General features: G+C 41.6%; 1 protein-coding gene and 1 long non-coding RNA gene across 2 annotated transcripts in view; one reads left to right on the top strand and one right to left on the bottom strand.

The window, feature by feature from the left end:
- GNB4 (G protein subunit beta 4) overlaps positions 1 to 22,735 on the bottom strand; it is a 54,587-nt gene extending 31,852 nt beyond the window's left edge. Inside the window, exon 1 of the mRNA XM_073359318.2 lies at positions 22,518 to 22,735. The gene's annotated coding sequence lies outside the window, so the exon portion shown is untranslated. The remainder of the gene's footprint in view (positions 1 to 22,517) is intronic.
- Positions 5,108 to 10,098, top strand: LOC140917152 (uncharacterized). Its single transcript, XR_012160724.1, has 3 exons — positions 5,108 to 5,196; positions 8,890 to 8,990; positions 9,724 to 10,098. It is a non-coding gene; the product is annotated as an uncharacterized LOC140917152 (long non-coding RNA).
- Positions 22,736 to 25,887: the final 3,152 nt, after the last annotated feature.

The following is a 25,887-nucleotide window of genomic DNA, read 5'->3' as shown; positions in this document are numbered from 1 at the left end:
TCCAAGGTGTGAAACATGTTGTCAGAAGTCTTAAAAGAGCAATACTCCGATTTGGAAACTACATAACCAGAACCGTCAAAAAAGAAAATCAACCTTCTGTTGGTGGCATCTGAACCAGATGATGAAAATGAAAGTGTGTCAGTCCACACTGCTTTGGATCCTGACAGGTTCTGCTCGATAATCAGCACAGAAGCATGTCCTCTGGAATGATGGCTGAAGCATAAAGGAGCACATAAATGTTTAGCATATCTAGCATGTAAATATCTTGCGACATCAACTACAACAGTGCCATGCAAATGCCTGTTCTCATTTTCAGGTGACACTGTAAATAAGAAGCGGTATCTCCTGTAAATGTAAACAAACTTGTTAGTCTTTGTGATTGGAGAAGTAGGACTGAGTGAACTTGTAGGCTTTAAAGATTTACATTGCTTTGTTTTTGAGCACAGTTAGGTAAAAAAATTCTACATTTGTTAGTTGCATTTCACAATAAAGAGATTGCACTACAGTACTTGTATGAGGTGAATTAAAAATACTATTTCTTTTATCTTTTTTACACTGCAAATATTTGTAATAAAAACAGAAAGTGAGCACTGTACACTTTGAATTCTGTGCTGTAATTCAAATCAATATATTTGAAAATGTAGAGAACATCCAAAAATATTTAAATAAATGGTATTCTATTATTCTTGTACAGTGCAATTAAAACTGCAATTAATTATTTTTAAGCTCTCACTTTTTTTAAATTGTTTAACAGCCCTAATAGATACTATGATTAATACTTTTCAAAATTAACAGGATTGATGATTCACTTATACAAATTCAGGCTCCAATCCTGCAGACACATGTGCATGTGTAATTTTACTCACTTAAGTTGTTCCAGTTAAGCTACTGAGGCTTCTCACATAAGTAATATTGTGTTTAAACATATGGAGAACTGAGCCACGCCTTGTTTGTGCAAACACGTTCATTGTACATTAAAATATCATTCTGAAACACTCCCACATTATACATTTCATTACAGTTTAATTTTGATAAGACTAATGTTATAGTGAAGTGGTAGTTTACATGCTCATCTTTAATAAACTTTTATTTAAATTGGACAAGGCAAATATGTTTCTGTTCTCTGAGAAGGGATTAGAAGGAAAGGAAAGTTACTACTGCAAAGCAGCAACTCAGAATGAATAGTGGTGTTGTTTACATATTCAGGATGTGCTGCAGCACAATGGTGAAATACTTCCTAGCTTAGTGAAACTATGCATGACCTAAGCACCGTTAGCACAGTCAGTTTTGACTCCTTAAAATCACAAATACTGAAAGATCATTTACTTGCAACTCAGGAATCCATATTTATATTTGGTTTATATTTTGATCCTCTTTCAGTCTCATTGGATTTAACATTCTAAAAAAATAGATCAAAAAGGGTATCAAGTTCAACAAATCCTTAAAAAAATTAAGTCTTATTGAGCTTTCCTGATTTTACTTGGGAAGCAAGTTATGTATGACAACTGAATTACCAAAGCCTACAGAAACCAAAATCTCTGGCTTGGTTAGGACTTGTTTAAAGTAAATATCCCGATGATCTAGAGTAGCTATACAAATTCGTACTACAAAGTAATCATTATTTTGAGTTTTTTAAAACAGTTTTCTCCAGTCCTGCAACAGCTCTCTGCTAAAATAAAGTTACGCCAACTCTGAGTTACACTGCATTGATATACTTCCACTGCCAAGAGATTTTTGGAAAAGAAGACTGCCACTCCCAAGGTACTGAAAAGGGTTAGTGTCGGGGTACTTTTTGCATTTCTAATTTTACTTGTATTGCAAGTTTGAGTCTCTTTTCTCTCTCTCTCTTTTTTTTTTTTTAATAAAAGATCTGCAAATAAAGCTTACACTGCACAACCAAGTAGTTTTGAGAGGTGTAGTTCTACATTATTGGACATTCCTGCCATATTTATCCACAAATAAAGAAAACCCAGAGCCTATTCAAGCACTGTACATACTCTGAAAAGAATTAACAGATATAAAAACAAAGTTTAGAAGGTTTCAGAGTAACAGCCGTGTTAGTCTGTATTCGCAAAAAGAAAAGGAGGACTTGTGGCACCTTAGAGACTAACCAATTTATTAGAGCATAAGCTTTCGTGAGCTACAGCTCACTTCCTCAGATGCATATCGTGGAAACTGCAGCAGGCTTTATATATACACAGAGAATATGAAACAATACCTATTCCCACCCCACTGTCCTGCTGGTAATAGCTTATCTAAAGTGATTTCCAGCACAAATCCAGGTTTTCTCACCCTCCACCCCCCACACAAATTCACTCTCCTGCTGGTGATAGCCCATCCAAAGTGACAACTCTTTACACAATGTGCATGACAATCAAGCTGGGCTATTTCCTGCATAAATCCAGGTTCTCACATCCCCCCCACCCCCATACACACACAAACTCACTCTCCTGCTGGTAATAGCTCATCCAAACTGACCACTCTTCAAGTTAAAATCCAAGTTAAACCAGAACATCTTGGGGGGGGGGGGGGGGAGGAAAAAACAAGAGGAAACAGGCTACCTTGCATAATGACTTAGCCACTCCAAGTCTCTATTTAAGCCTAAATTAATAGTATCCAATTTGCAAATGAATTCCAATTCAGCAGTTTCTCGCTGGAGTCTGGATTTGAAGTTTTTTTGTTTTAAGATAGCGACCTTCATGTCTGTGATCGCGTGACCAGAGAGATTGAAGTGTTCTCCGACTGGTTTATGAATGTTATAATTCTTGACATCTGATTTGTGTCCATTTATTCTTTTACGTAGAGACTGTCCAGTTTGACCAATGTACATGGCAGAGGGGCATTGCTGGCACATGATGGCATATATCACAAGTTTAGAAGGAAAACTTCAAATCCTAAATTGTGTGATTTGTTAACACTGTAGATCTAAACTATCAAATAGTATTTACTTTACATAACTTCTTCCATCCCCCACCCCACCCACCCCCGCCAACATTTGCAGAATAGATGGTTCCTTAGTTTTATCCAGTATTTAGTGAAACCTTTAGTTTCCCCAAGAACAAAACAGGAAATGGGCCTGGGTGTGACCTTGCTCTCTCAGGTCACAGCTATTGTTGCACTTCTGTACATTTTGGAAGTGTTTTAAAATAATGTGCCTCCATTATAGCTCTGGTACAAAAACAGGAAACAATTAACCAACGCCTCTTAAGAGGAAGGATATTAGCAGAACATATTTAAAATTAATATCTATTTCTTATGCAGATGTATGTAGAAAATATTTTAAGGAAGAGCAGGAAGAAGGTATTCTGCACAAAATGTTTACTACATTTAATATGTACTCAGAGGAGGAACACACAAGACAAGACTAACTTTACTTATTTTTCAGGTCCCACAACATCCAGCCCTTCATTGCGTTGCTTCCCGCTAACACAACTCCAGCATGTACCATATTGGTACATTTTTACCACCACACTACCCCACTAGAGTTTGGAACAGATTCGCAGAGACTCCGGTAAGTCACTAAATAATGATTTTTTCCCCAAAAAAACCTGCTTCATTCTATTTAAGGGTACAAAATCTTGAATTATATTTTAAAAAATTCTAATCATGCTGAAAAGGCTTTGGTTATGTAATTTGTTTCCAACGTACTAAGATAGTAATTTGAACCAGATCCCCACCAAGAGATTAAAAGTACCTGCTTCTCCTTAGGACTTAGGTATTAAATGTGTGTCTGAATCTTCAATATGCTTTTAATCAGCACACCAGACAGATACTCTGGTGACTAAGGAACTGTTGCTAACAGAGGCCTTTCAGCTAGACAGTTAGAACTCAACACAGATATAAGCAGAATATGATTTTGCAGGATTCCTGATTTTTTTTATTTTTATATATATATATGCGCAACTATTTATGCAACTTGCAAAATACAAGATAGTCTATGCACAGATAACCTTCTGGTTTGATCCAGTTTTAGAGGAATACTGCAATAGTTTCCTGGTCTGGACTTTGGTCTGGGAAAGGATCTTCCATGGAAGACAGATTAAACATGGCATAAAAAGTGACTAACAGCAGTCTGAAACATTAGGCAGACAGAATTATACTATTTTTATATATACAAATTATAGAAAAGTGATAAAACAAAATCAGAGCTAATCTTTGTCACATGCATAGTGAAAATATATTTAATAGAAGAAAAATTAGTATCAACAAATATTTTATGCACAAGAGGAGGAATATTGAGGTTACTTTTAAAATGAAATTTGTTATCTAAACCAAGTACATACATAAGAGAAGTCCTAGAAATGAATGTCTAAAGAAGGCTCTATTTCTAATCTATTTGCCTATTTATATTTGATTCGGGAAAGAATACTAGAAAATGGTAAACAATTTCAATATTAGAGTCTTACATAAAGTCCTGTGTAAAAGGTATTAACTTTTTGTACTCTGAGAGGTGCCTTTAAAAACTGACATTTTAGCATCATGTGTCTATCACCTTCATTTCGAGATCAAAACAGTTCAGTTTTTAAGTAAAAAGTTTTTTTCCCCCTCCTGCCATCCCTGAAAACTCAACTTGTGATCTAAAATTCAAGCAGTCTTCTTTCTTGTTTGCTCATCACCATATGCAATAATGTTTCTCCAGTGGAATTTAACAGTAGTGTTGGTTACAGCAAGACAACCCAGCTCACTCACAGAGCAAGTGATTCTGCAGTTTAGTAGAAAGGTAGCAAAGAATGTTAAACAGATACCACTCTGAAAACAGAGCAGATGTTGATAAAGGTGGTGCTATTCAGTCACTTTTCTGAGCAAAACCACAATTACAAGCCACATAATATTTAACTACTTGCATACTAGAACATTCAGATAGATATGGAAGTGACTCCAATAGAGCGCTGCATCTGAAGTGACACTTAAATTATTATGACAAAAGCCATTTTGGTTTGAACTGATTTTCAACAGTAACAAATTAGGTTTGGGGTGGTTGTTTTTTAACACACAAAAATGTAACCAATCCTGTGATATTTACTAAACTGGTTTACTGACCTTTTGTTTTATAGTACTGAGAAAATAATTTTGAATGGAGAACTATTCTCAAGCAAGTCTGGGGCTGGCATGCACACACGGCTAGCCAAGCAGCTATTTAACCATGTATGCATGAGTATGCACTATAGTATGAGTGCAAAGTAAATGTGCAAACAGGTATGCTATTTAAAACTGGAAGTCAGTTTCTACATTTTTAGTGTATTGTACACAATCTTAGAACAAACAGAAGTGTTTCATGTCAATGAAGTGACTGTTCACTTGAATGTATGCAATTTCTGATATGACAATTTAATTTTGAAGAATAGTGACATTCTTGTTTAGTCAAAGGGCAACTATAACATAGCCCAGCAGTACCAGCTACATGCATTTCACTGAAAGCAATGTACTACTATATAACAGTCATTTATAAAAAAAGAATTGGATGTGTAATACAAGTAGTCTTCTACATCATCATCCCCCATCCCCCCGCACCCCCACTTCTATGGTACTGCTATTAAAGTGAGGCATTATGCCGTTTGCATAATTATGCAGCTGGGAATTTTAGTATACAGCTGTACCATCTCATACTGAAACAAGGGGATATAAACATTTGTCTTTTTACATTATTGATTACCCAAATATATTGCCCTAAGTACCAACACTGATTTTGTTATGGGTTACAACATAAAACCAACACCTTTTTGGTCAATTATTTTCAAGTTTAAATCCATCAAAAGATTTTCCTAAATCAGACATTAGGGTTTTTGTTTTGACAAGTAATTTTTTCCTACTTATTTTTAATCCCGCTTTTGTTTATGCAAATATATTAATAAGAATACATAGATGCTGTAACTATTTCAGGTATCATTTATTATTAAGCCTTCTGATTGCTTCTCATCTGTCTTCTAGAATGATAAATGTTTACTCAAGCAGCATCACATCCTTTTCAAAAGGTCACTTAACATTAGAAAAATTAACAAACTTAAGGATAAAGAATCTTCAGTGGTTTGCACAAAGTACTTCAGTATCATCTCTACAAAAATAAAGCAGCAAAATCCCTTAAAGCAAGATGGAAAGGAGTACTTGTGGCACCTTAGAGACTAACAAAAATTTGAGCATAAGCTTTCGCGAAAGCTTACGTTCAAATAAATTTTTGTTAGTCTCTAAGGTGCCACGAGTACTCCTTTTCTTTTTGCGAATACAGACTAACACGGATGATGCTTTAATGACAGGTTTCAGAGTAAGATGTTACATTATGTTCCAGAACTAGCATAGCACTGGCAGAGTGTTCTGGAAAATAAAGGTTGTGTTTATATAAGAAGAATCTGTACAATACTGTCAATTGTTAGCCTGAAGTGCAGGCAACCTTCTTGCTGAAGAACAAGGAATCTGTTTCCTAATAGAAATTCCCTGGATAAAGCTGGCATTATGCTAAAAGGAAGTTTTAACTGAAGCTTCCTTACGGTACTAATTTATTTTACATGTACTGATGAAACTCTAGAAAGAAAAATTGTGATTTTAAATGTATTCCTGTTTCATTCACTTCTGAAACAGTTATTCAAATTCTATTTTAGCATTACTTGCCCGGTTATGGGAAAAGAGAATCCATTTACAATTTCAAGGGGGGAGGACGGGGAGGAAGTGAAGAGGTTCCCAAAAAATATTCTATGCATCTTTCATTCCTTCAATATCTCAACTAAAATTAAATAATGCATTCACTTTCATTTAAGGCCTTGATTATATGAGAAAGTTACACCACTTTAATCTTTACCTAATGTATGCCAACTCCTGTATGGATGACGCTTTTATTTAGGTTTTAAAATGGCTTTTCCTTTCTCTCTTTTTTTTTTTAAAAAAAAAAGCTCAAAACCTATTCCTGATCAACTTTGGCTTTTTTTCCTCGTATGACTTAATTTGATTGGAAACAGGTTTAAGCAAAAAATGAGAAAAAGCCATTTTTAAACCCAAGTAAGAGTGCCATCCATACAAGTAGGCACTGATTTAGTTAAACCAATTTAAATTCATGTTAGGTTATACAGGTGAAACTTTCCTATGTAGACAAGGTCTAAGAGTTAAATCCTGTGACCAGACAGTAAGGGTGTTCCAGCCTACTTCAAATGCCACAATGAAATGCAAAAGGAGAGGATCTAGATTCTTGTTCCAAACATCTTAAGTTATACCAAACAGAATCATTTATACATAAAAAGGTTGGAAAAACTATTATAAAAACAGAACATGACTCAGTTCTTCAGTTGCAGCATGAGACAAGTAACTTAACCATAAGTTTGAAACTTGCATTTTGAAAGAGTCATGTATGCCGGATCTCTTCTCTTTACTAAACTGTGAATCATACCCTATCATATGAGAGGGAAAGATGAAGCAGTTACCACATCTGTGGCCATCCTCTGTAGTTTCTATCCCAAGTGAAGGATCCACTGTGGCACAATAGACTATTTTAAAAAAAAAAAAAATCACTTGTGCACTGGTTTTGGTTCTGACAAGTGTAGATAAATGAAAAAAAAAGGAAGGGAGATAGAAGTTAAACTACTGCATGTACCTGGGGTGCTTTTAAAAGGTGTCACATCCTAATATCTTTAAAATAAATGACTAGTCCAGTGGCACCTTAAAGACTAACAGATTTGGACATAAACCCAAAGTGGGTTTTTTACCCACGAAAGCTTATGCCCAAATAAATCTGTTAGTCTTTAAGGTGCCACTGGACTCCTCATTGTTTTTGTGGACACAGACTAACATGGTTACCCCTCTGATACTTAATATCTTTAAGAGGCAGGCACAGCTCATCCTGGGCTCATCTTAGCCCCTTCAAAGGAGACAGGATGAGCTATCCAGTTGTTTGGGAGTCTGGAGGGTTCCGACAGCCAGACATTCAGGATGGTTAAGGAGCGCTAGACTCTGACAAGCAAAAGTACCAGTTTGAGAGGGATAACCTGATGCCGTTTTAAAAGCTAATTTCAGAGTTGAAGACCTAATCAGTGGCTCAAAGCTATTTAGTCTCTCCTTATGGAAGCAGGCATTTCCTTGCAGCTATGTAGCCCACTAAAACCACCTCTCCCCTACAGCTATACATCTGAACTTCCCAACCCCATTATTCCTCAAATCAAGTACTAATCACAAAACAAGGAAAACAAAATATGAACATAGCATACTTCTTACAAAGAATAGTTTCCCCCCTTAACCACATTTCATACATCTACAATAGAACAATTCACTGTGTACTTGAACACAGTGATCAATTTTAGCTAAATTCAAACTCTGAAAGAAAAAATATATTTACACACTACAAATACATTAATACCAATATGACAGGTTTCAGAGTAGCAGCCGTGTTAGTCTGTATTCTCAAAAAGAAAAGGAGTACTTGTGGCACCTTAGAGACTAACAAATTTATCTGAGCATAAGCTTTCGTGAACTACAGCTCACTTCATCGGATGCATACAATACCAATATGTAACACAGACAGTTATACATCAACATCAAGAGCTACAAAATATGTCCAAGTCCCTTATGGCCCATAACTTTATGATGTAAATAAGTATTTCTGTGCTATTTCAGCTTTTACCAGCTGGCTTTTTTTCTATTAGTGAGCATAAGAGGTATTTCTTCATGCATCAAGCTTCAAAATACATCATGGGTACTGTTTCTGGGGAATAATGTTTTGTGCAAAATTCATTTCTAAATTAAAATCAAAATAGATTGAGATAAACTATAAAGATTGAATCATGAATGGAAGCTAATGCAGTACTGCCAACCTCAAGTGTTAAAAATCATGAAATTGGCTTAAAATGAATAAAATGTATTATTTGTCTTCTGGTTTGAGCTTTCAGGGTACTTTTGCTTTGCATTTTTCAGCTCTTCTCTGCAACTATTAGGGTGAGACTCACGTAATCTCACAATTCCAGCAGATGGGGCTTTAATGCACACCAAAATATTGAAGAACTCATGACAAAATGGTGAGAGTTGGCAACACTGAAAATTCCTTGATTAATTTAGCTATTTGCTTGGAACTCTGGACTTTCCACTTCAATCTTTTTAAAAAAGTTTTATTACCTTAGCTTACAAACTGGCATGAAGTTTTTCCCTACAGTTTTGGGAACGGAAATTTGTTCAAACTCTTAAATGAACAGTATTATCGAAGAAGTCGCAATTTAGGGGGGGTTAACTTTTATAGATATTTTATGTACAGTTTTGGTCTGCTGCTGCCAACCAACTATATCCATATAGCTGACTATACACAGTCAGGAATCATAGAATTGTAGAACTGGAAGGGACCTCGAGATGTCATCTAGTCCAGTCCCTTGCACTCATGGCAGGACTAAGTATTATCTAGACCATCCCTTTGAAGACTTCCCTTCCTTGTCTTCAACCACCTTAACTTTTACTGAAGTCTGGGGAATAGCACATTTAGAGACTGTAACAGTGTCCTCATCTACATAGGTCTCATTTTGACCTTTGCTGCTCGCCACAAAGCTGGAGAAGACACAATGCAATATTCCTTCACCCCACTTTGAACTTACCCGCTGTAGCATAGGAAGAAGTTTCTCCTCCTACAGTCCTGCCCATGTCTTGCTAGTAATATCTCTGTGACCTATATTTTTGGGGGTTCAGAGCAGTAGGGTTTTTTTCTGGGGTCATTTTATTCAGCACTCTGTAGACTGAGATTTGTTTTCTGTTTTAAAAACCAAGGAGTTCAGAAGAGGCAGACAATTTCTTGCTACAGATTTCTACGTCAGCTGGGATGGAGGTATGAAAGAGATACTCAGCATCAACAGCTTTACACATCAACGCCCAAACTCTGATACTCAAAAGTAGGGCTGACAAATAAGTTCTGCTGTATCTTCTGCCAGGGTTATGAGGAAAAATGAAATTTATCTGGAATCCATCCTATAGGCTCCTCATACACTGGAAATTAAAAATTTACCTATACAAAACTAGATGCAAAAACTGAGACAATGAAGGTTGAACTTAAAGCCTCTGAAGGAAAAAAACCTGCAAAATCTTTATCTGAACTAAATAGTTCAAAAACATGATTTGAGGTCTTGGTACAAGAATTTTCTAGTGTGTAGGAAACAAAACAAAATAAAAAACTTTCAAAAATAAATAAGTAAGAACTAAACACACAGTTATTTGGCCTCTAAGGTAGTGTAGAGGGAAATTTTATAAACTATGTAAGACCATTGTGACACAGAAATATGAGCCTACCCTTAAAATTAGTCAATTTTTCTGTGTTCCTGTTAAACAATTTTATTTGTTACCTCTAGAAGTTTTGCTTGTGAGGAAAGTTCTCACACCTTGAGCAAAGGTCCTGCCCAGCCCCTGAGCTCCTGGCTGGGGAGGTTAACTACTGGTACCTCCTCTGCTGTCCCCGCTCCCCAGCAGCCACGCCACCAGCGCTCTGGGCGGCAGGGCTGCGCACTCATGCATGGTGGCATGGCAGCGTGTCTGGCTCTGGTCATGCGGCGTGGCTCCCAGACATGGTAAGGGGGCCGGGTGGTAGGATAAGGGGTTCCTGGGGGCAGTCAGGGAACAGGGAGTGGTTGGATGGGGCAGAGATTCGGGGGGAGGACATGGAGCAGGGGGAGGGTTTGATGGGGGTGGGGTCCCGGGGGGCTGTTAAGGGCAGGAGTCCCAGGAGGGGGCGGTTAGGGGACAAGGAGCGGGTGGGGGATAGGATGGGTGGGAGGTTCTGAGGGGGCAGTCAGGGAGCGGAAAGTAGGAGGGGTCAGATAGGGGGCGAGGCTGTTTGGGGACATGTGCACAGCCTTCCCTACCCAGCCCTCCATACAGTTTCATACCCCGATGTGGTCCTCGGGCCAAAAAGTTTGCCCACCCCTGGTGTAGACAAAGGCTTACTCTACAAGATTATTATTACTGTTTCTCCTCTCTCACATATGTTTTGTATATACCTTTACCCCGATATAACGTGACCTGATGTAACACGAATTCAAATATAACGGGGTAAAGCAGCACTCTGGGGGATTGGGCTGCGTGCTCTTGTGGATCAGCGTATCTGGCTCCAACACGTTGCTCTGAGCAGCATGTTAAGGGTGCTGAACTGGCACCGAGGGGTTGGATAAGGGGCAGAGGGTCTCGGGGGGTGGTCAGTGGACCAGGGGGTGGGTTGGATGGTTCGGAGGTTTGGGGGCGGAGCGGTCAGGGGACGGGGGTGTGGATAGGGGTCGGGGCAGTCAGGGGACAGGGAGCGGGGGGGAGGTGGATGGTTCGGAGGTTCTGAGGGGTCAGTCAGGGGGCGGGAAGTGACTATTAATAACGGAAATGTTTGAGGCCAAAGCAAGTTCGATATAACCGGGTTATAGGTGAAACCGCGAAAGATTTTTTTGGCTTCCGAGCACCCACGTTATATAGAGGTAGAGGTGTACTTTTTTACTGGTCAAGATTTTTAGGCTAGGGAATTCTAAAGAGGTTTCACTGAAATTTTTAGATTTAAATAGGTTATTCACACTTTTTGTTCTAGTTATGTCAACATACAGGGATCCAAAAATCCATTCACCCACACTCAAGCAGGAAACTCTCTAGTGAGCATAGGAACCAATGACATCAATTTCTGCAGATGTTCAACTGCATATACCTACGAGCAACAGCAAACTTATTCACATTGGAGAACGAGCATGAACTTATTCACAGAGGAGAATGACCCAAAAAATAGAGACTGGGAATGGGTGGAATAGCAGACATATCTTTCTTCCCTATGTCTTTGCAGCAGCCAGGAGGTTCTGAGGGAAGGAGTAGAGTAACAGAGCTCTTGCTCCTCCCAGCAATACTCAGGAAGCTGTGTAGCAGGAGGAAAGGAGATGAAGTTTCTTTTACTTTCCACCAGCTAGAGGAAACTGGAGCTTCAGATCTGTCAGAAACTTACTACACAGATACTGTTATGGAAGACAAAGACCCCAAGCAGGTTCTAGGAATCCCCAGTGCCTGCCAAGCCTTCTCTCTCCTGGAATGCCCCTTAGAATTTGATAGTACCACCCACCCCATCTTGAACTCTACCTTTGGACAGTAGGTATCTGATAAAAAGATAAATTATATAAATTTAGTATATTCTAACCTTGTATCTAAACACTTTCAACTGCAGAAAAGTAGCTATTAGCCTAACTTTTTCTAAGACGAGTGCACTACTGTTTCACTAAGATTGTGGGCAACATTCAGTTTCCCCTCAACTCAACTATTATGTACAGCTAACTCACTTGATAGGTCAAAAATTAGCGTGATTGCTTGCATAAAGTTGACAGGAAGGATGGCCTTGTGGTTAAGATACACCAATCTGAGACTCAGGTGATCTGGGTTCTATTTTAGATGTGCCAAAGATTTCTGGTACGATCTTGGGTAAATCATTTAATCTCTGTGCCTCAATTCCCTATCACAAAGGGTTGCTTTAGAAGGATACATTTGTTAATGTTGAAGATATTCTCAGGTCCTATGATGATGAGCTTCACAGAAAAGCTTATTAATCATAAATATTTTGAAAAAAGGCTGCAGAAAAAAACAAAGTCCTTTCACAACATTCCTCACATAATCTAAACAAAGTATGAATGGACATAGTAAAATGTTACATGCAATTTTTAAAGTTTGAATGGGTAACAGTCATCTGGGAATAAAAAAAAAGAATAAACCATTTAGTAGACCAACAACTTTTAAAAAGGAAGTCTTATGGTTTCTTGTTTCAGAAAAAAGAGAGTCACATTGCAAGTCTGATTACTATTTTACATTCTAAAGGAGACCTTTTGGGTCTGAGGCTGCAAACCTTTAATCACACAAGGAAAGAACTCATAAGGGGTCACCAGACTAGACACTTAAAAACTGCAAACTAAGGATTCTGTCTTTGACATGACAGAGCTAACCATCAGTGTTTAAATAATTTAATAAAGTATTGTTCTGTAAAGATAAGTAAAACTCCAATCAATTTCAAAGAAGATGACATTTCAACTTAGCTTCTTCAAGGTGAAGTAATGTTCCTAACTTATAAAGCAAGAAAAATCATGAAGTTGTAGTAAACTGGTTTTTTAACTTCTGCATTTAGGACATGTCACACTTTTAGGGAAAACATGTACTGTATCCATATAATCTTTGCTCACACCAGTTTTGATTTACATAAGCTTCTCTTACATTTTGTGGGCCTTGATTATAGGAAGTCTCGAGCACCCAAAACTCCAACTGAAATCAATGGGGGCTGTTGGTGCTCAGCACCTCAGAAAAATCAGGCTCAGCACATAACATTTCTTTTAATAAATAATCATTGTTCATACAGGAACTGTATTAGAATAAAACATCCTTGCATCCTGCCTCCAGCAGTGGTTGTTCGTAATGCTTCAGAAGGGGTAGGACTCTCATAAACCACTTACTGTACAATATTATAAAGTCAACCATAACACCCATCTAGTTCATTCTCTCACACACACACCACAGTAAATGAATTCTGGGCTCTCCTAAATTCATTACATCTGGTATTTTACTCACATCACCATTAATGAATTTGAGACCACTCCCCCGCCTTCAGATAAAATAAATCTACCCATTAAATGAATATTGGGACCTGCTGCCTCTTTGAAAGGCTCTGGGAGGTGCAGGATGCCCTCAGCCTCCCAGCAACACTTCTCCCACATACACCATTGCTCTCCCTCTCCTTCAAAAAAGGCATTAAGGACTCCACTTCCCTGGTCTTCCCTCATCTCCTCTCCAAAGGAGATGCTGCATCAGCACCACTCCTTCTCTCTTGCTCTGCAAAAGGACAGCAGCTCTTGACGCTCCACTCTCTCCCACCTCTCCTGAAAAAAGTAGTGAGCAGCTCAGAGACTGCTCAGCTTCCTACCCTCATATTAAAGGAGCAGCAATACTTGGACTGCTCCACCGCTTGTTCCCCACCCCTAACACACAGAGCAAAGGAGTCAAGAGCCCCTATTCCAGTATAGCATGAGACAAAATATGTACTCCCTCTGGGCAAATGAGTTTTTCCATGCCATGACTCTGACCCTTCTTGAATCCTGACAGTTACCTAGACATTCATATCACTGTGTCAGTGGTATCTGTTTTTAAATTAGGGCTCAGCTACTGCTGTTGTTCAATTGTTTCAAAATTCTTGGATTAACGCCACCAGTCTTAGTGACTTACTGCTGTCGAAGATTTCCACAAATTTTTTAACCTCTGACAGCAATCCACTGTCACTATCCTAATGATATATATTTTCCCACAAATTTCTGTGATGAGAAAAAATCATTTAGACTCTGCAAATTTCCTCAATCTCTTTGCTATATTATGATGTAAAGAGTAACCAGAGTCACTGACTTCCTGATGTACTTAAAAGTTACAAATAATCCTTAAATTCTATTTGCAATAAAAATGCCCTTTTATAAATAAAGCAACCATCACCACAGAAGAAGCAGCTCCACGGATACACCATCTTCAATGAGTATGGAGGCAGCGCAGCCGCAGAGCTTCCTGCAGCTAGGGGAGGTTCCCAGAGCAGTGCCGCGTTTATAATGGTGCCAGTGGCGCCATGCCTATGCTCAGAAGAGGCCCTGGCCTGCTTGTACCCCAAAGGCATGCTTGCCCACTGGCTCCTCTCCACCCCTCACCCCGCCCACCGCTCGCTCCTCTTGGCCTGCTCACCAGCCACCCAAGGGCTCCTCTCTACTCCCTGGCCTCTCCCACCACTTGCTCCTCTCAGCCCACCAACTAAGGGCTCATCTCCACCCCAGGCCAGACCCCAGTGCAGTTCCAGAAAGGATCCCAGCACTCTATGTTGCCCACCACCTGTGGGGCCCCGCCTGCCTCCCTGGAGCCAAGCCGTCTGAGACTGGTGTAGAAGCTGACCCAGTCTTGGCCAGGAGGGAGGGGGTACAGTGTGGGGGGGCATGGCTGGGCCCCTCCAGACAAGTAGGACCTGAGGGAACCCGGCTCAGGCAGGCCCTGCTCCTCCTCTGCCTGGCTGATTGTGCTGCTCTCGAGGAGCTGAACCGGAGTGATTTCCTGCCCCAGGACCAGCCCAGGCAGTACTGCCAGCTCAGCCTAGCAGACGCAGTCACCTCCCAGCAGGGCCGATGAGTGCGGCTGGGGCAGGGCATGGGGGACTAGGTCTCTGAGGGATGTTTGCGTTTTGGGGGGTCTGTGTGGGGCACTGTGTAGTTGTGGTGGTGAGGCTGTGGGGAAGGACACTGTGGGAGATCTGTGTGTGTTGGGGTGCGAGTGGGGGTTCTATGTGGAGTGCTGAGCAGTTGCAGTGGAGTGGTGCTGGGCATATGTGGTGGTGGGGTTTTGGGGGGTTCTGGGCAGAGGGGTCTGTATGAGGTCTCTGAGCAGGGGGAGCTGGGCAAAGGGAGTCAGGGAGTGTTGGGCGGCACAGCATGGGCTCGCCCCCCAAGGGGTAAGAGCACACTGGCAGCACAGGGCCGGGCGAGCCGGTGTGCATCTGGCAGCTGACAGTTTGTAAACAGTGCCCTTGCACAAGGCTGCATAGATTCCCATTGCCCCTGGCCAGCCCCTCGCTCCAGGTACCGACCTCCGCACGCCATGTTCCACTGCCCCTATGGGAGCCCGCATATATGTTTGGCACCAGGCCCACAAAAGGTTAATCCTGCTCCGTCTCAGAGGGGCGTCTGACCCGGTCCCAGCCCATGCAAGGGAAGAGAAAGTCCCATCCCTCCCTAGCTCTACTAGGACTAGCAGCTGTAGCCCTGCAAAAAGTGATGACCCCCCCCATACCCTGCTACCCTCACTTCTGCACTACTGCTGGCGGTGGCACTGGCTTTAGAGCTGGGCATTGCCCAGCTCTGAAGGCAACATCCCTGCCAGCAGCAGTGCAGAAGTGAGGGTGGCAATCCCATGACGGACCTAAAATAGCTTTGTGATCCCCCACAACTCCCTTTTGGGGCAGGACCCCCACATTTAAACATCTGAAACTGTGAAAATAACTTTTTAAAATACTGACTGTGAAATTAACCAAAATGGTCCATGAATTTGTTAGGGCCTTACTCATATCATATGTCTGTCTACACTGCAATTAAAAACCTGCAGCCAGCTCATACCAGCTGACTTGGACTTGGGCTAAGGGGCTGTTTAATTTCAGTGTAGATGTTTAGGCTCAGCCTGGAGCCCAGGATCTAGGGCCCTGCAAGGTGGGAGAGTCTTAGACCTCAGGCTGTGGTCTCAATGTCTGCAACACAGTTAAACAGCCCCTTAGCCCAAGCCCAGTGAGCCTGAGTCATGGCTCTTAATGTCTGGAAGTTAGAACAGGATTTTAATTGCTTTGGGTCAGAATGCTATAAGGTACTGGTAAACAGAAAGCAGTTGTAAACATTTAAAAAGATATATGCAATTCTGAACTATTTAAGGTTCTCCAATGCACTCTCTTCAGTAGTAGCTTAAGACTTGGGGAAACATATCTAGCTGCACAGATATGAATCTTTCATAACATGATTGAGAGTTTTTAGTGCAGGAGGTTTTTAAACAGCATAGCTGCCAATTTTTGGTTTTCTAATATGGAGTATCTTGTATATAGATTGCACTTTTTAGTCCCAAAAACTTCTATATACACAAGTTACATCACTTAAAATTCATGTCTTGGTTGGTATTTTTAAGGGGCAAACTGTTGAAGTAAATGTTACTCTTTGTCTGCAAATTAGGTTTCCTATAATTTTATACCCTACTATGTACAGCTGGGCAAGAGGAAAAAGATATGCATGCTACCAGCTACTCGATAAAAACTATTTGTTCTATCCTCTGAGGATCCTGAATCTTCCTCCTCTTTGTGGGATGAGAAAGAAGAAAGTGTCCCGTGGCTCCTGCATTTTACCATAATGGGCCTACTTGCCCACTGAAAATATAGAAGCAGAATGTGACCATCAGGAGTTGCTCCTGTTTCCTCAACCTCATTTAAGAAGCACGTGAAAACTAACCTCAATTTTTATTTGTAAAGGATCGTATTAAATAGAAATTTAAACTTAAAATTATAGTTTTTGATACTATAGAATGGCAGTACTGAGCTTTGTGCATAATTAGCCGGAAGTAGTTGCCTTGTGCTAAAATTTATGATTAACACTTGTCTGAGATCCAACATCTGAAGGAGGGGGAAAAGCAATGGCTTCTTCAAACTGGTGAACAAAGTTTGTCTAAATTCATGCGCTAGATGGGGGAAAGAATCTCAATCTTTTAATTGGGGCATTTAATTGAGCCGTAAATAATATTTGCCCTGCCATGAGTGCAGAGGACTGGACAAGATAACTTCTTGAGGTCCCTTCCATCTTACGATTCTTCCCTCTCCTTTCTAACTCTTTGCATACATTTCACCCAGTGACATACTGTAGGTATTTTAGTAATTGAATTAGGGCTTGTCTATAATGGCACTTTACAGCACTGCAACTTTCTGACTCAGGGGTGTGAAAAAAACAAGTTTCAGCGCTGTAATATGCTAGTGTAGACAGTGCACTCGTGCTGGTAGCCGCGCCCCTCATGGAGGTGGTTTTTTAGAGCACTGGGAGAGCTCTCTCTCTCAGCGCTATGCCGCGACTACACAAGCCACATTAAAGCACTTTAACGTTGCCAGTGAAGACGTGCCTTAAGATATGTTAACATTTCTCAAACTTTTGAAAGTCAAGTCCCTCTTCAGAGAAATGAAACCAATCCCTTCCCCTGTCCCAAAAATCCTATCGTCTGTGATTAAGGGTCTGCCCCTATTAATTTTTAGTTCTGCTCTTCCACCTCCATCCCCAGTCCTTCCAGTCTCAAACTTTGGGTTTGGCTACACTTGCAAGTTAGCGCGCATTAAAGCAGCCCTGGGTGCCCTAGCTCACTACCCGTCCACACTGGCAAGGCACGTAAAGCACTCTGACTCCACGGCTAGAACGCTCCTGGTACTCCACCTCAGCGAGAAGATTAACGCTTGCTGTGTCTTGGCTGAAACACCCGGGCGTCAATGTGAATGAGGTGTTGCATTACTGCGCTCTGATCAGCCTCCAGAAACAACCCATAATCCCCTTAAGTCAAGTGGCCACTCTCTTCATTGTTTTTGAATTGCTACAGGAATGCGGATATGCCCTTTGCTACTTATCGGCTCCGAGACAAAGCAACCATTAGTGTGGAATGCTGTGAGAGACAGAGGGGGGGGTCTGTTGCTGTCTGAATATACAAGATAGCATGCTGACATGCTCTCAGCCCCCCAAAAACCCACTCCCTCCCCCCCTACATACACACAACACACTCCCTGTCACACTCCACCCCACCCATTTGAAAAGCATGCTGCAGTCACTTGCATACTGGCATAGCTTCCCATAATGCACCGCTCCCAATGTCGCTGCAAGTGCCGCAAATGTGGCCACACCAGTGTGCCTGAAGCTGTCAGTGTGGACAGACTTCAGCGCTTTCCCTACTGCGCTCCCTGAAGGCTGGTTTAACTCAAAGTGCTCTACATCTGCAAGTGTAGCCATGCTCTTTGGCAAATATTAGTGTAGATCTTCATAATGTGATACTTCCTCTCTTTGCTTACTATCTCTGATTAGCTTTAAAACAACACTGACATTTAAAGTATCACTGACATCTGACTTAGCACTCAATGAAATGAACAGGGCAGTTCAAATTTCAGAGCATTTGTTTCAGGCTCTCTGCAAACTCAGACACTGCAGCATGCTCTACATTCAGGCCACCTTTTGAAAGTTCTGCATAACAGGAGAGATTTTTTTTTAAAATGAAAACAGACTTTATAGAAGAGCACTGCTGTATGCAATCTGGAAAGTTTTATTATACTCTACCATACTCAGTATCAGATACCGCAAAATTTCATTTTGCCTTAAACAATTAGTTCTCTGACATCTTTCACACAAATCCTATTACAAAACACTAGGTTGCAAAACACAGAAGTTTCACACCCACGAAGACACACACAGACAGATAAGTATACCAAACTATATATTTAAGAAAGATTAAATAAGGGATTCAAACCTAATCCGTCATATGAAGGGGGGGGGGGGAGGTGTTCATTTTTTGGTGGGCTCTAGAGAGAATTTTTAAATTGTTCAAGATTACTGTAGTGTTATCCATGCTTTATAAAAATTAATTAAAGTCATTCAGGGTCTGCATTAACCTATCCATTGATATTAACAAGATTAACTGTTCTGAAGAAAAAAAATGCTCTGCAAAAGCATTGAACCTCTCTAGGTAAATGTTTATGCTGCACAATAATGAAAGCATCAAATGTCACTTCACCACAGACACTAGATTTCTTACCAATTTGACAAGGCTTTTTGAACTGACTTCTAAAATTAGAAGCAGCAAATCAACTGACCCTGCCTTAGGACTTATTCAAGGGCCTGATTTACAGTTTTGGCAGAGAAGACCGTAACAACTGAGTAAGATTTACAATATGCTGTACAAGTTTTATATTTATTTCCAAAAAGAAAAGGAGTACTTGTGGCACCTTAGAGACTAACCAATTTCCAATATCACCTTTAACATTTTTACAGTCATACAGCTTTGTAGCATTCCTTAAAGATGTAACACTCCTCCTTACAAAAAGAAAAGGAGTACTTGTGGCACCTTAGAAACTAACAAATTTATTTGAGCATAAGCTGAGCTGTAGCTCACGAAAGCTTATGCTCAAATAAATTTGTTAGTCTTTAAGGTGCCACAAGTACTCCTTTTCTTTTTGCGAATACAGACTAACACGGCTGCTACTCTGAATCCTTCTTACAAGAGTGCCACCCAATGTACGTACACAGTTTTACGGACCAAAAATATTTTTTAAGTTTTTCCAGGGAGACTTCTAAGAATCACAACAATCATCCCAGTTTTTCAGAATTCAGGAGAATAGATAATCAGACAAATTAAACAGCAGATAAAGCTATCTAGGGAACAAGTAGTAAATTTAGATAATGAAAAGGCTAAAATTAAGTATACAGAATTAAATTTATATAAACACTGTGGCCAACAATGTAGTATTTAATGACCTGATCATTACTCAATAAAACATCCCAAGTCCTGAAAACCGGGCTAAACAGGAAATCTGGTAGCGTGCTTTGGACCTCTGACATAAGGATAGGATTTTCAATATACAGCTAATTTTGAATCTCAAATCAAGGCTTTCATAATTTGCATGTGTAATCATACAAAGTATGTACTTCAGATATGTATTTATGAGAACTGGGGCAATACTCTTTCACTGGTTTAAAAACAAGATATTATACACCTCAGGGCTTTTTTCAATTTGAATTTAATTTGGTCATACTACTAGTCTCATATTACAGAAATACTAAAACGTTTCTACATAGATTTTCTCCATTTGTTTTTAGTCTGTTCACATACTTTTCCCCTAAATAAAGAAAAGGTAACCCTGTAGAAATATAAACTGATTGACAAATAGCACTGTAGGGTTAGGTTGTGCATAAACCTCCCACATGAACTTGTTGCAACAAACACTAAAAATGTACATCCCGTTAAAAGGACTTAACCAACTGAAAGTGCATGCTTTATCAAGATTTTTTGTTACTGCAGACCAGAACTGCATATGCAATTCATAGTAAGCCAACTGGGTACACCAACATTAACTAATAGCTCTCTCCACTAACATATTACTATACATCTTTTTTGCATCACTCTCAACATATCTAATGGAATTCTGTGAGCAGACTTTCCTTTTTCTACTCTCCCACTGTGAACCTAAGTAACTCTGCAGGAGCTCGCCCTAGCACAGCAGGGCAGGCAAGAAACCTCTTTTGGATTAACACAAGTAGCACTAAAGCTGCATAACTTTCAATTTGCTGATGCTCAACCACATGAAAGGTTTTTGGCAATTTTTTTCCAATTTAAACCAAACCAAAATTTCCTATAACTTTTTTACAAGATTCAAAATCTTGGGTGTTAATATTTACTTTTATCCCTAGGATAACACCAAGTTTCTGTGGAAGAAAGGAATTTGGTTCTCAAAGTTAGCAACATAGCTCGACAGAGTTGATAATTAAATGGCTTATGTGTATTGTACTTAACAGAAAGGAGCTGCAAGCACTTTTCCTGGAGACATGGAGTGATACTTTCAGTTTAGCCCTATGTTATAATCCCCCCATAGAAAAGAAAGTATGGGGTTCCATTGATAGAGTATACTTTTGCTAAATGCCAAAAAAAACAAATATAAGTCACTGTCTTACATTTCAGGAAGAAGGGAGATTTTCCTGTCTATTCCATATATCTAAAAATAGAAAATGGGTAATAGGAAATTGATCTGTTACTGACAATGAAGGGGTAGGCTTAACTGCTAGTGTTGGTGTGACAGCCATTTTCAGGACCATAACTCAAAGGGCGAAATACCCTATCTGCATCAACAGTAACATCATTTTCAATACTGAACTGAATACTGAATACATCATTTTCAATACTGAATATTGATAACCATTACCAGCAACATGGCAACGACTTCCTAGTACAGAGTGGGTTCCCTAGCCAGAGGGTATCTTGTTCCTCTGTGTTTCTCTGATTAACGTTAGCATTTGTTGAATATAACACACTATAACACTTCAGTCTGCAGTTCTGAAACATTTCCCACCTAGGAATGTCAACAACAAACCAGTTATTGTTAGGAACACGAACCACTCTGCTTATGCTTCAGGGAGAGATGCTGTTACTGGAGCTTCAGGCTGCCTGTTCTAGAGAGAAGGAGCGACCTTGTTCAGTTCAGCCCCACTTCCTACCCCACAGAAATGCAGGGCTAAGGTCTGGAACACTTAGGGCCTCTCACGTTGATAAGGTCTGAAACAAGTCAATTGCTTTAGTGGCATTTGGCTTGAAAGACCCAGGGACCACACGATCCTTCTTTAAAAAAAAAAAAAAAAAAAAAACACTCTCACGGGGGCTGGGCTTCCCCCAGCGCCACAGATCCCCTTCGCCCCTCCAGGAAAATGAGTAATTCAATACAACCGCAGCCTCCGTGAACACCTCAGGCCGTCAGCGCTTCAGCCCCCAGCTCCCCGGGGCGGGGGAGCCTGCTGCCCCTCTGGCTCACAAGACAGGAGGGCGCCGCGCCCGCCTCTCTGGAGGCGAGGAGACTCCCCGCTCACCCCTGGGGGGAGGCTGCTCTCCAGTCACCCCCCCCCCCCCGCCCGCCCACCAGCCTCCTCCCCAGATTATTCAGCCCCAAAGGACCGCATCACTCCCCGCAACAAGGGGGATCCTCCCCACCTACCTCCAAACGCCCCCCCTCCCCCGCCTAGGGGCCACACCCAAGAACACCCCCCCCACACACACTCTCCTTAGGGGCCGCCACCTCAGCCCCCCGCAACCTCCAGCGCGGGGCGCCGCTGCCCCTCCGCAGGCCTCTGCGCGCGCGCACCGCACCAGGCCCGGCCACCCCTGGGGGACGGAGGTGGGGGGGGGGCGCGGCCGCCACCGCCGCCCCGCCCCAGTTGGCGGCCCCCTTGGGTCCCTGCGTGGGGAGAGTCGCTGCCCAGGCCCGCCGGCGAGCAGGGGAGGCCGCGGGGCGCGCTTACCTGAGGGAGCTCCCTGCCAGCCAACCGCGCTCCGGGCCGCTCCTAACGCCGGGCGGGACCGCGCATGGCCCGGCGGGCGTGGGGGGAGGAGGAGGACAGAAGGAAGAAGAGAGACGGGGGAGCCGCGCCTTCCGAGCTGGCCGCTGACAAACCAGCCGTGCCTGCTACGCCTGCCTCCGCTAATTCCGGCGGGGCTGCAGCAGCCCCGCCCCGCCGCCACAGAATGGTACGGCCCGCGGTGGAATAGTACAGTCCAAGGGGCGGGGCAGCTCCGGGGCACGGATAGCGGGCTTGCTCCTGGTAGCGGGGAGCCGCCGCCGCGTGGCCCGCCCGTGCACGCGCGAAGCTGCGCCATGTGGCAGCGGGCCCCGTCCCCGCGCTACATCTTTAATCCGGAGCGCCGCTCCCCTTCCCCCACCCCGTTTACAGCGGGGTGTGGCCCGACCTGCGCGTGACCTCTCGGGGGCTTCATTATTGCAGAGCGTCTACATGCGTGTTTAACGTGTCTCATGGCGCAAACGGTTCAGCGTGCAGCCCCACTGGGAGTAATGTGCCTAGCAGCTCCGGGACCATTACATTGGGTACAAGGAAGCTCTGGCCCTGTTTATTCCATGTAGATAATATTCCAGGTAGATAATATCTTTTAGTGGACCAATTTGGGGGAATGAGAGACATATTTTTAAGCCACACAGTGCTTGCCTTCAGGTTAGGGAAAAGGTGTCATATGCCTGCATACACAGTCAGTATATAATATGGAATAGGGTGACCAGACAGGAAATGTGAAAAATCAGGACGGGGTGGGGGGTAATAGGAGCTGATATAAGAAAAAGATCCAAAAATCAGGACTGTCCCTATAAGATCAGGACATCTGGTCACCCCAGTATGAACCTCTCTAAAGGCTTCCTTTAGTACACCGTATCTGTCTTCTTTCGTAGACCTAGTGCAGACTAGCAACTACAATTTCACTTGTGCATCTCATGCATAACATCTACATGCAAGTTTTTAACTGGCTAACACTGAGCTGTAAACATGTGTAAACCTACATGCACATGAGCCAATAAATTATTTTCTTGCTCAGCACCCCATATAAATTTAATTTGCTACCTGGCATGTCTACTGAAGTATACCACACCTGTATGCATTTGTAATTTTGGACAACATTCTAATATTACATGAAAAACCCAAACAGCCAGCTTATTGGGGGGTGGGGGGGGGGAACTGTTGGAAAACAGGGTGGAGGTGGTAGGAGTAGAATCCTCACTTCAACCAGAAAGGCAGGCCTGGGGCATCCTCAGAGCCCAGCCATATCTATCTACTGCGGGGTAATGCAAGGCGCAGCAAAGTATGCCACTATCACTCCCCCATTCCTCCTCTCTGCGCTGATCTGCAGAGACCAACCACTGAGACTTCAATGGCACCCAGGAGACTGTGGAGTATCCCTATGCAGATTTTACACCACTTTTGCCTATAGCAACTCTGTTTAAAGCTGTTTTGGCCCTTGCATTGGCACACAAGGCATCTCCAGCTTTACCCCTTAGCGTGAGATAGGCACCTAGGTACATGTTAAGTGTGATGCATGCTTTTATTTCAGTGGGTATGACAATTTTTAAGGGCCATCATCAAACTGGTGACAGCCCCTCTAAATCTCTACATAAACAGTTAAAGAAATTCTATACAAAAGAAGTATTTACATATTGGCTGGGTTTGCAGATAGTTTGTTAATACTGACTCCACCTTTTAACATTATCAAGAAAACTGGCAGGCACTGAGACTTTGTCTCCAGGCTGGATTTCTGATGCATCATGGCAGTATAGAATCTGAGCTTCCCTCTTGCCTTTAAAATATTCCCCCTGAACAGCAGCTGCAGCAACCACTGACCTAGCTTATTAAATGCATCCACCAAATAAAACAGTATGCACATTACAGGAGATTCAATACTTGCAGTTTCCTTTTGCTGCTGCCAATATTGCTTTTAAAATCCATCCAGAAAGTCACAAAATAAATGCATCCCTTGTATTTACTCACACTGAAGCCTTGATTGCACAGGAGCAATTTCTTTCCCACTTTCCATGGACTGATCCAACATGACAGACAGTTGCTATGGATTCGCATCTCTGACGTCAGAGAATTTAAAGAGAAAGAGCTCTTGGGATAACTCCAGAAAAGAGTATGATTAAGGATGGGATTTGAGAAAAGGATGTGACTAGAATAGGGTTTATCATCCTTTTTCATACCATGTCATTACCCCATTTATACACTTATAGCTGAGATTTAGCAATCCTTTCTAAGGCCTGTTCTACAAAGATTTGGTATTGTTTTGCATCAGAACTGGCTGCTATGGGTTTGCAGGCCCTGAAGTTTGTAAAGCTTCAGATTCAATTGTAATGCACTTTGGCATGGTTGAATTTTGCATGAACTCATAAGCAAGTATGGATTTGGTAGGTTCATGTTTGCATGACGTTCACACGAGTACTGAGCAACCAGATGTGGCCATATGAGAGAGTACTATGTGACTTGTCCCAATGAACCTGAGAATTTGAAGTACAACACAAAGAACAGTTTCAGAAATTTAATAGCTGTCCAGAGAGAGCAAAAATGCCTTTAAAAAAACACTGCTGAACAGTTTTTGTGCCTGTCAACTGTTCACATGAACCAGTGTTGGTTCACAGACAAGCCCAAGTCAAACCAAGTGTTATAGCCAACTCACTCTAATTTAGATTCTCCCCTTAAAAGTTACTTAGGTTGAGAGGCAGCCCCATCTCCTTTACAAAAAGGAGAGCAGTATTTTGTTGCCAGTAGTACTGTATTAGTGGGAAAATAATGCTCAGTCTATTGAATCCGTTTCTAAAATGAATTATGTTTGTATAAAGCCTACATGAGGTGGATATAAACAGTAAAACTGAATGAACTACAGCTCAGGTACCAAAAGGAGAAGCTTAATTATCACCACAACTATTCTGTTTCAAAGAAGAAATTAGCTATGCATCACAGCTGATGTTTATGCTACATCTGATGCCCTCCCATTAACAATGAATACCTGTTAAGTAATAATCCCGCAATGTAAAACTAAAAATTGAATTTATTTACAGAATTTTGAGACAGAAATAGATTTGCTAAACACATGACACTGGATTTAAATTATTTTCTTGTATATTGATGATTATTTTGTTTCCCTAGAACAGACCTTGACATAGACGCTGGATATTAGGTGAGCCACAGAGTAAGAGGGAAACAAAAACAGGAGAAAAAGGAAAAGGAAAGATTCTGTGATATGACATGTATGATCTCAGTACAACTTATGATCTCAGGACAATTGCCATAACAACTGCTCCTAATTGGCACCCTCTTTGAAACTCAGGAGAGAAGCCAA

The sequence above is a fragment of the Lepidochelys kempii genome, chromosome 9, assembly GCF_965140285.1.
Source record: "Lepidochelys kempii isolate rLepKem1 chromosome 9, rLepKem1.hap1, whole genome shotgun sequence".
Lineage (NCBI taxonomy): Eukaryota > Metazoa > Chordata > Testudines > Cheloniidae > Lepidochelys > Lepidochelys kempii.
Note: the sequence above shows the minus strand (reverse complement) of the source record. Positions and strands in the feature narration are given on the sequence as shown.